General features: G+C 40.1%; 1 long non-coding RNA gene across 1 annotated transcript in view; it reads left to right on the forward strand.

Moving 5' to 3' along the window:
• Nucleotides 1–5,943: 5,943 nt before the first annotated feature.
• The window catches only part of LOC106147727, a 40,200-nt gene continuing 34,623 nt past the window's right edge, over nt 5,944–11,520 (forward strand). The window contains exons 1-2 of the long non-coding RNA XR_001232641.1: nt 5,944–5,982; nt 6,106–6,204. This is a non-coding gene — a long non-coding RNA (uncharacterized LOC106147727). The remainder of the gene's footprint in view (nt 5,983–6,105; nt 6,205–11,520) is intronic.

Raw genomic sequence — 11,520 nt, forward strand, 5'->3', positions numbered from 1 at the left:
TTTATATGTTCTAGATAGAAGTTCTTTGTCCAAGGGACAGTTGGCTAAAAGTTTTTAGCCTGGGCTATACAGTGAGTTCATGACCAGACTGAACTACACAGGGAGACCCTGCCTCAAACAACCAAAGACAAAAAACAAAAGGCAACAGGGAAAGGTCTTCACTGGTTATCTTTTAAGAGACAGGCCTGCAATTTAGAACAGCCAGGTTATTCCGACTCAGAAAGTGGCATTTCTAAGATACTGGGGGAACATCTGACATTTTAAGAACCCAAGCAAGCCTGTAATCCCTGCATTCAGGAGGCTGACACAGGAGGATTGCCTTGAGTTGGAGGCTAGCCTGGGCTACACAGTGAGTCCAAGGCCACCCTGAATTACATAGCAAGACCCTTCTACTGGGGGTGGGAGAATACTCCCCTTGGGTCTGGGGATGTAGCTCAGAGAAACAGTGCTTGCCTAGCACACATGGGACCCCAGGTTCAATTCTTGGTTCTACCAAAAAAAGAAAATATGCTTGTGTGATGGCACACAACTAATCCCAGCTGCTCAGGAGACTGAGTTAGGAGAATCAGAAATTCAGGCCCACAGGAGGTAATTTAGAGAGATCCTGTCTCAAAAAAAGAAAAGGCCTGGGGATGTAGTTCAGTATTCCCTGGGTTTAGTCCCTAGCTGCAATGAAATGCTCTGCTTTCAGCTTTTTTTTTTTTTAAATCCCTTTTCTTTATGAGTCCACCAGGGATATAGCTCAGTGGCACAAGTGCCTGCCTGGCAAGCGCAAGGTCCTGAGTTCGATTCCAGGTTCCAAAAAAACCCACAAAACTCTGATTACATTTTTATGAGTCCATGTTTGCGGTATATGATGATCACATTCTCCATGGGGAGTTGGTATATGTACAGAACACATTTTGATTCTTTTTTCATCCTGGCAAGCGGTGAGTAGGAGGGGCAGAGGAGGGGCCAGAGACAAGCTATAGTCCCTGGGGGCACAGCCACTTGACCCCCTCCTCTCAGCTGGGCACAGCTTCTCAGTTTCCATGACCTCCCAGCGCTGCTGTCAAATTGTGATCATATCAATAGATTGATCTCCTGATAAAGTTCGAGTCCTCAGGATCCAGCCAGCTTCCAAAAGCCCATCCTCTGAACTCAGGAGGCTTTGGGGAACACTTTGGATCTAAACCATACCAGGCCCGTGCCAGTGAATTGTGGTGGCCAGCTTGACTGGAGGGAGTGAGGCTGCTGGCGAGGTCGTGGGATTGCGAGGGCTCTGCCTCCCAGGGGCTAAGCCAGGATGAGTCCATCACTAAGGAGCTGCTGGGAGGCGGGGCCTCGCTGGAGGAAGTAGGCCCTATGGGCGTGGCCTTAGGGAACCCTGTACTGTATCTGCTCCCTGGTCCCTTCTCTGGCTCTTTGCAATCCATTCCACTTCTCAGCCACCAGGACACGCGCAGCTCCCCCCACCACACCTTCCCGCCATAATGTCTTTGCCTTGGATACAGTGACCGTGGACTGAACCTCCGGAAATGTAAGCCACAAAAGGCCTCTCTTCCCTTACATTGTGAGGGTCAGGTGTTTTGTCCCAGCAGTGGGAAGGCTGACCCATATAGGCCCCAGCTCCTTTGCCATGCAGAGTGCAGATGGACAGACTGTGGCATTTGAACACCTGGATTCACATTTAAAACTTGTAATGCATGTGACCTTGGAAAATTTACTTACTACGTGACTGCCTTGCTGTACTGGTTAGGTAGTGCTGTATAATAAATCACCTCAAGGCTAATAGTTTAAAATAATAGCCAGGTGTGGTGGCGCATGCCTGTAATCCCAGCACTCGGGAGGCTGAGGCAGGAGGATCATTGTGGGTTCAAGACCAGCCCGGGCTACAAAGTGAGCTCAAGGCCAGCCTGGACTGCATGGCGAGACTCTGTCTCAAAAAATGATGTAGTCTCTATAACAAAACACCAGAGATTTCAAAGTTGGCCATCAACACACTGATGGCCAAAAATGGAATTTGACTCACATCAAAGAAATCATTTTTAAAACAGACACACAGCAAACCTTAACCTATAATCTATTTTGCAGCAGTAACTCAGACACGTGGCTGAGTCATGACTTCGAGACTGACCGTTCAAACACGGTACCCTAGGGAACACAGGGATGAATAGAGATGTGAAATGTGACGTGTTACATGTTGTTCACACTGCACAAGGCAGTGCACACCTGTATGTAATCCTATCGACTCAGAAAGCTGAGGCAGGAGAATTCAAAGTTGAAGGCCAGCCTGGGCAAAACAGTGAGTAACTCTTTTAAAATTTAAAAAGAGCTAGAGGCGTAGCTCAGTGGTAGAGTGCTTGCCTAGCATGTGGAAGGGCTTGATTTCAATCCCTAGTATCACCAAAACAAAAAATAAATAAAAGTAATAATAGCAATGGTAAAAGGACATGCCCTTGGCTACTGTCAGAGGAAAGACATAGTGAAATGTATTTCTTCACACTTCACGGTGGACTCACTAAAGTCCTTGTTGAACTCGACCCATTCTATAACTTGACCCTGTTCTACTCAAGTTGGATTTCTTTCCATTTTTTGAAATCGATCTTCATAAAGAATTTGTGGGTGGTTATGGTAGTGTGTGCCTATAACCCCAGAACTCTGGGAGGCTGAGGCAGGAGGATCACGACAAGTTCAAGCCTACCCTGGGCAATTTAGTGAGATTCTGTCACAAAATTAAAAAGAAGAAAAGGGCTGGGGATGTAGGTCAGTGTAAAGGCCCTGTATTCAATACCCGGTACCACAAATAGTAATTTAATTTGCGGTAGCTTTCAGGAGCCGAAGTTAAACAGAATGACGAGGCAGTGGGGTAGGTGGTTTTGGACGAAGCACCCTGCCTGATGTCCTCTCAAGCACTCCTTGTAGGTAGCACCTGAGTATCATAGCTACTTTAAGGAAGATTCCGGTGGGGAGGATTAGGGCAGCTGTGTGCATTTAGACACTAGAGTTCCTGCCAACATTGTCCTGTGGAAAGTAAGCAGAGGCACATTAGTGGGTAAGGCCGCTGCACCCTTCCAGTCATATCTGTGGCTGTTGGGATACAGGACTTTATTTTCAGGGATCAGTAGCAGCTTCTGTGCCCCCAGCTCTGACACTTAAGCAGTGGGTCAGTGTAAGTGTCCTATATATAACATTTACATCGCACAGTTTTGGAGCCTGGGAAGTCCCACCTCAAAGAGCTGTCAGATTTAGTGTGTGCTGAGGGCCCTTCCTGGCTCATGGAGGGCACTATCTGTGTCCTTCTCACCAGCCAATCAGGTCTTCATATTCTGTTGCTAAGAGCACGGAAGACTCTGTGTGTGTGTGTGTGTGTGTGTGTGTGTGCGTGTGTGTGTGTGGGGGGCGCTGGGGATTCAATCCTGGGCCTTCATACTGAGCGATATTCCTAGCCCTTTTTATTTTGTATTTTGAGACAGGGTCTTAGTAGGTTGCTAAATTGCCCAGACTGGGCTCAGACTTGTGATCATCCTGCCTCAGCCTCCCAGAGTGCTGAAATTACAGGCATATGCCACCACGCCTAACTTGTAATAATTTTTGTATTTACAAATGCTATATATAGCAAGTCATATAGAGAACACGGGAATGAATAGAGATGTGAAATGTGACGTGTTACATGTTGTTCACACTGCGCATGGCAGTGCACACCTGTATGTAATCCTATCGACTCAGAAAGCTGAGGCAGGAGAATTGTAAATAAGTGACTTTGTAAATAAGTGACTGTCTGTGTTTCTGTTTCTTTTTCATTCAGAGAGGAGACTAGCTGTGGACATCCTAGGGTAGAGTTTGAACAGTTTAAGTTTCTTCATAACATCTGCCAAATTAACCTTCAGAGAAGTGGTACCACTCCACACGCACTCTGCCAGGGGGTGAAATGCCTGTCACCATGCCAGTATCTCTGAAGATGATCACTTAATGTACAGGATTTTTTTTTTATCTGAAAAGGAAATGCACCTCGACATTTTATTTGTGATTTGATGATTAATGCATTTGAATATATTTTCACATAATTATTTGCAATTTGCATTTCCTTGTCAGCACATTATATGTGTTCTTTAGTCAGTAGGATTTCTGCTGTAATTTAGGGGAACATATAATGACATCCGATTTTCTTCCATTATAATCTATGTTCATGTAAGTGAAGAGAAACATTCTCTTTTAGAACTTTCAAAGAAAATTCCTGGTGGCTCCTACCTGTAATCCCAGCTACTCAGGAGGGAGAGAAGAAAGACTGAATTTTCCAGTCAGCGTGGGCAATTTAGTGACTGTCTTAAAATAAGAAATAAAAAGGACTAGGGATATAGCTCCGTGATACGGAATCCCAGTGTTCAGTCCCCACTACTGAAAATCAGTAACTAAATATTCCATGAATCAATAAAATAAGTTTTGAACCTGTCACAATAGTAAAATGCTGTTTGACATAATTATGGAATGACCAGGTTTTTTGGTCAAATAATATATTACACATTTTAGGCCAAGTCATAAATTTATTTTTCCTTTTCTCTTTTCTGTAGAGCTAGGAATCGAATTTAGGTCCTCATGTATACTAATCAGAAGGTGCTCTACCGCTGAGCTGTATCTCCAGTCCACTGAGCACAACTTTTATCTTAAAAATTCCAATAGCTTTATCTCATGACTTGCTCTTACAAAATAAAACTCATTACATAGCACCATCTAGAGGTAAAAAGAAATACTGCATGTCTATCTAATTTTCACCAAGTTGAAAATGATTCTTTAGTCTTAAAACCAAAGGACTAACTCAGTACATTTTATCTTCATGAAAATTGCCTGGGTAAATATAACAGAATGTTAGTAGCTCTTTCTGAATAAAGTTGTCATAGTAGCTGCAAGAATTCTTAGATCCTATATGAATTTAGGTCATTTTTTTGTATCATGATTTTCTAGGGGATCAATCATTTTTTCCTTTCTTATAGAAAACTAGTAACATTATTTTAATTCTAATACTTGGACTGTAGATCGTACTTACCTAATTCTGTATATATTGTGTACACAATGTGTCTCAGACACTGAATGCACTCTTCCCCCTCAGGGCTTTGGGGGCATGATGAAATTAATCCTCACAAAGACAATTCCTCTGTACTTAGATGTACAATATTGCTTTGGGCCTTAACTTCAGGGAAAAAGTGCCTCACTTAAAATGTGGATAAACAGCAATAGAAAATTCCAGTTATGACACCCCAAATCTACTTGGACTTGAAAAAAATTTAATTTATGTAGAGACATACAACCTATGGATTCCTGGTCTCTGTGAACATCTAGATTATTACAAATTCCCACACCCATATTAGCGATAGGTTCCGCCTTATAATTCCTCTTAGAATTGTTTATTCGTTTGTTCATTTTTATGTTACTAGGGTTTGAATCTAGGGACAACTGAGCTACATCCCCAGCCCTTTTTATTTTTTACTTTGTATTGAGATAGGATCTCACTAAGTTGCCCAGGTTGGCCCCAAAATTGCTATCCTCCTGCCTCAGCCTCCTAAGTAGCTGGGATTATAAATGTGTGCCATTCATACCCAGCTACATTATTTTAATCTATAATTTCTGATTTATTTCTTGGGTTTTTTTTTTTTCCAGTACCAGGAACCGAACTCATAACCTTGCGCTTGCCAGTCAGGAGCTGTGTCGCTGAGCTAAATCCCCAACCCCAATAGTTTCTGATTTATTTTTTGTTCTTCAACTTCATCCTGTTTTGCCTTCCAATTAAATTTTAAGTACAAGAGGTTTTGGTTTTATCCTTTTTTGGGGGGGAGACAAGGTCTAATTACGTCACTAAATTGCCCAGTTTTTTTGCACTAGGAATCGAACTCATGACCTCATGCTTGTCAGGCAGGTGCTGTGCCACTGAGCTCTCTCCCCGGGCCCCAAGCTGGTCTTGAACTTGGGCTGTTCCTGCCTCACTCTCCCAGAATCCTGGGATTACAGGTGAGCACCACCATGTCTGGCTATGGAAAGAAATTTTCAGAGCCCAGATTCAATTAAATTTTAACCTCTCTAAGTGAAACTGCATCTTCTAATTTTCTTGGATCTATCCTCCCCACTCTACAGGCATGCCATATTGTGGACATTTATGTGGACTCTCTAAGTGGCGGCACCTTGCTAGCGGCCGTGATGATACAACTCCCTTGGCAAAGGTGAATGTAGAAGGTACGATGGAATATAGACAAACATTCAACAATTTTGTGACATTGGGCTAGGAAGCTGAGGCAGGAGCATTGCTGTGAGTTTGAGGCCAGCCTGGGCTACAAAGTAAGTTCAAGGCCAGCCTGAACTGCATAGTGAAACCCTGTCTCAAAAAGACAAACAAACAAAAAATTGTGACAAAGTTCATGGAAAGGATCACCTCAGATCTGAGTTTACCCTGAAGTAATATTACTTTGATTTATTATTTCAGGGTTTTTTTTGTGTGTGTTTTTTGTTTTGTTTTGTTTTGGGAGGGTTTTTGGTACTGGGAATCAAACTCAGGACCTTGTGCTTGTCAGGCAGGTGCTTGTGTCACTGAGCTATATCCCCAGCCCTCTGTAAGTTCGATTTAAAAGAACAACAACAAAATCATTTCTGAAACTTTCTTGAATTTGTATGGTCTCTGATTTCTAATTCATATTTTGGGAAGATTCTCCTGGGAGAATTATGTAATCATTCTTGTTTATAACAAGGAAGAGAAAAAAGAACTAAGATATTTTCCCAACTTTTCATTCTAAAAATTTTTAAACATCTACATAAATTGGAAGAATAGAAGAGTGAGAACTCTTAAACTCATAAACTAGCTGGGCAAGGTGACACACTCTTGTAATCCCAGCACTCAGGAGGCTGAGGCAGGACAATTGCTAAGAGTTCAAGGCCAGGCTGAACTAATAGTGAGTTTAAGGCCAGCTTAAACTACATAGTGAGACCCTGTCTCAAAAAACAAACAACACCCAAAAAACAACCACCCACATTTAACTTTTATTAATTTTTTTACTTAACCATTATTTCTGAACCATTAAAATCAAGTTGCACATAATCATGACATATCACCCCTAAATATTGCCTCAAGCATTAAGAATGAGGATAGTAATCTTTATACCACCAATGTCATTGTCACATCTAAAGACTTTTCAGGAATACCCTAATATCTAATATCCAACTCAACTCCAAATGTCTATGATTGTCCCATAGATGTCCTTTATGGCTCTTTTTTTTATTCAGCCCTGGCAATTGGACCCTGGACCTTAACACTGAGCTATATCCCTAATCTGTTTTCATTTTTTATATTTTATTTTGAGATAGGGTCTCACTGTGTTGTCCAGGCTTGGCTAGAACTTGTGATCCTCCTGCCCTAGCCTTCCAGACTACAGGTCTGGAAGTACAAGTCTGTAACACTATGTCCAGTTTACACCTTTTTCTTTTTTAAGAAATCAGGATCTACTCAATATTTACACATTGTGTATGGTTATGTCATATTTGAAAGTCTCATTTATTAGGCATCAACAATATCTTGAGCTATACAAGCTATCTAATTTATTTCCACAAGAAAATTTCAGATACTTTTTGTTGTAATGTAAAAGGGGTGATAAAATGTGGGATTTTATATCTAAATACACTGATGTATTTTACTTATTCACGGTTCCATTCAAAAGACAAAAGCCCAGAGCCTGTACACACTAGAGACTAATACACAGCCATGGAATAAATGAAACTCGGTGTTTTTTTCCAATCCAGTAAAATTATACCAAAAACGCTATCTAATTATTGCAAAGGCTCACCCAAAGAGCTCCTCGCCTGCACTCTTCTGCTTTTCCAGGACTTGGGTGGGCACATCTGAAAAACCCAGCACTCCCTTCCTGGAGCAACCTGCTGTAGAGTAACAGTCACATTTCTTGTCAATATTCATCTATTCACTACCTCCATTTAAAAAAAATGTTACTCGTACATGTTTGCAGTACATGGTGATCATATTCATCAGAAGATGGTACATGTACACATCTTATTTTTTTTATATCCCCTTCCCCTCCCTTCTGTCCTAGCTACATTATTCTCCTTACCTCCCCGCTTCATCTCTTTTATTTTTCCTATTATCTATCTTTTATTTTGTCCTTTATTTACATTTTGAGTTTCTCATATAAGAGAAACCATGCAATATTTAAGCTTGTGTGTCTGATTTACCTAAACATTCAAGATGCATCCATTTTCCTGTAAATGACTGAGGTTTATCCTTCCTTATGGCAGAGTAGTACTCTGCTGTGTATAAATACCACATTTTCTTTATCCATTCATATGTTGGTAGACATATAAGCTGCTTCCAAGATTTAGCTAGTATGAATTATGCTGCTATAAAGAGGGGTATGCATGTATCACTGTAATACGATGTATTTAACTATATTGGGAAAATAGGAGGGAAATAAGTGAGTAGAATGGAATTTCTAGATTTAGTTTTTTGAGAACTCTCCATGCTTATTTCCATACTGGTTGTACCAGTTTACTCTTACCAATAATGAGGAAGGGCCCACCCCGCCTTAGCAGCATTTGTTATTATCTAATTTCTTGATGATAGCCATTCTTCCTGGAGTTAGATGGAATCTTAGTGTTGTTTTAATTTACACTTCTCTAATGGCCAGAGATGTTGAATATTTTTGCATGTACAGTGGTACCTGGGTTCATGAATTCAATTCTTTTCACTGTTCTGGGTGTAAACTGAAAGGGACAAAAACCGAATCAAATTCCCCCACAAGGTCAGCATTGAACCTAATCAGTGGATTTGATTTGGTTCTCACCAAATTTGGCTTGCAAACAGAATTATAGTAGGAATTAAGTTCATGAACCAAGGCACCACTCTATGTATTGGCCATTTATATTTCTTCTTCCAAGAAATGTCTGTTCATTCCAGTTGTCCATATTTGATTGCATCTTTTATTTTGGGGGAGTTTAATTTATTTGAGTTCTTTATATACTCCAGATATTAGTCCTCTGTCTGAGGAATAGGTAACAGCAACGTTTTCCTATTCTGTAGGTTGTCTCTTCACTCTGTTGGTTGTTTTCCTTGCCGTGCAGAAGCTTTTTAATATGATCCCATTTGTTGATTCTTGGTGTTATCCCTTGTGCAGTGGGGGTTTTGTTCAGAAAGTCCTTGCCTATGCCTATAACTTTATTTTTATTTATTTATTTATTTATTTATTTGGCATTTTTGGTTTTTCTCCGGTACCGGGAACCGAACTCATGACCTTGCGCTTGCCAGGCAGGCGCTTTGCCGCTGAGCTAAATCCCCAGCCCCTGCCTATAACTTTAAGAGTTTTACTTATTTTATATTCCCATAATTGCTTCTGTTTTAGTATTTAGGTCTGAATCTTTTTTGATTTTAGTTTAGTTTAGTTTACAGTGACAGATATGAACCTAGACTCAATCTTCTTCTGCATGTGGATAGCCAGTTTCCCCCCACATCATATGTTACAGAGGTTATCTTTCCTCAGCACAAGTTTTTGGCCCCTTTGTCACAGATTACGTAACTGAGTATGCTTAGAGTTGTTTCTGAATCCTTTGTTCTGTTCCATTGATTTACATGTCTGGTTTTGTTGTTGTTGTTTATTTTTCCAATAGCACGGTGCTTTTTATCACTATAGCTTTATAGCATAACAAAGCCTTATTCTTGCTATTCAGTGCTGTTTCTGTTATCCTATGTCTCTTTTGGTTCTACATGAATTTTAGGGTTGTTTTTTCTTGTTCTATGAGGAATAGTATTGGTATTTTGATTGGGACTGCATTAAATCTGTGTATCAGTTTTGGAAGTATGGACATTTTGACTATTTTGGTTCTGCCTATCCAGGAATAGGAAACGTCTTTCTATTTTCTGATGTCCATATTGATCTCCCTTTTCTTTTTTTTTCTTTCTCTTTTTTGAGACAGTGTCTCAGTTCAGTTCAGGCTGGCCTTGAGCTCACTTTGTAGCCCAGGCTGGTCTCAAACTCGCCATGATCCTCCTGCCTCAGCCTGCCGAGTGCTGGGATTACAGGTGTGCGCCACCACGCCTGGCCAGATCTCCCTTTTCATAAAATTGTAGTTTTCATTTTAGAGGTCTTTCACTTCCTTGGTTAGGTTACTTCCTAGGTATGTAATTTTTCTTGATGCTATTGTGCAAGATATTGTTTCCCTAATTTCTTTCTTGATGTGTTCATTATTGGTGTAGAGAAATGCTACTGATTTTTAAGTGTGATTTTGTATCCTGCTACATTACTGAATTTGGTTATTAATTCTAGAAATCTTTTGGTGGAATATTTTGGGTCTTCTATGTAGATGAGTGTGCCATTTGCAAATGATAATTTGCATTATCCCTTTCCTATACGTATTCCTTTTATTCCTTTCTCTTGCATGATTGCTTTGGGTAATGTTTCAAGAACTATATTTAACACTGTGGTAACAGCAGACATCCTTGTCTTGTTCCCTGTTTTGAAGGGAAAGTTTTCAACTTCTTTCCATTTAACGTGATGTTAGCTGTTTGTTTGTCATAAATGGCTTTTATGATATTGAGATAAGGTCTTATATTCTTCAGGGTTTGTAATCATGAATGGTTGTTGAACTTTGTCAAAAGCTTTTTCTGGGGCTGGGGATTTAGCTCAGCGGCAAAAGTGCCTGCCTGGCAAGCGCAAGGTCGTGAGTTCGGTTCACGGTTCCGGAGAAAAACCAAAAAAAAAAAAAAAAAAAAAGCTTTTTCTGTATCAATTGACATGATGGTGTGAAACTTGCCCTTGCTTCTGTTTATGTGATGTATTACATTTACTGGCTTGCATATGTTAAACTGTCCCTGCATCCCTCAGGTGAATCTTACTTGGTCATGGCGTATGATGTTCTGATGATTTATTGCATCCTGTTTGCCAGTGTCTTATTGAGGATTTTTGCATCAGTGTTCATGAAGGAGATTGGCTGTAGTTCTCTTTTTTTGGTGGAGTCCTTTTCTGGTTTTGGAATCAGGCCAAGAATGACTGTGGGAGTACTTCTTTTCTTTCTGTTTCATTAAAGAGCTTGAGAGTATTGGCACCAGATCTTCCTTAAAGTTCTTATAGAATTCAGCAGTTAATCTATTGAGACATGAGCTTTCTTAGTTGGTGGGCTTTTTTTTTTTATTATTACTTCTTCAATTTCATTGCCTGTTATTGGATTGTTTGGGGTATTTCTATCACTTTCATTCAGGTTTGGTAATTCATATGTATCTAGGAATCTATCCATTTCTTCTGAATTCCTGAAAGTATTAGAGAACAAGGTCTCAAAGTAGTTACTAATAATCTAGATTTCAGTGGTGTCTGTGATTTCACCTTTTTTGTTTCTAATTGCATTAATTTGTTTTTTTATTTTTTGCTAAGGTTGTTTAGAGGTTTGTCTATTTTGTTTATATTTTCAAAGAATCAGCTCTTCATTGATCCTTTGTATTATTTCTTTAGTCTCGATTTCATTCATTTCTGCTCAATCTTTATAATTTTCCTTTTCTTTCTTTCT

This window comes from Chinchilla lanigera, unplaced genomic scaffold, assembly GCF_000276665.1.
Source record: "Chinchilla lanigera isolate Chin_1 unplaced genomic scaffold, ChiLan1.0 scaffold00008, whole genome shotgun sequence".
In the NCBI taxonomy this organism is placed as follows: domain Eukaryota; kingdom Metazoa; phylum Chordata; class Mammalia; order Rodentia; family Chinchillidae; genus Chinchilla; species Chinchilla lanigera.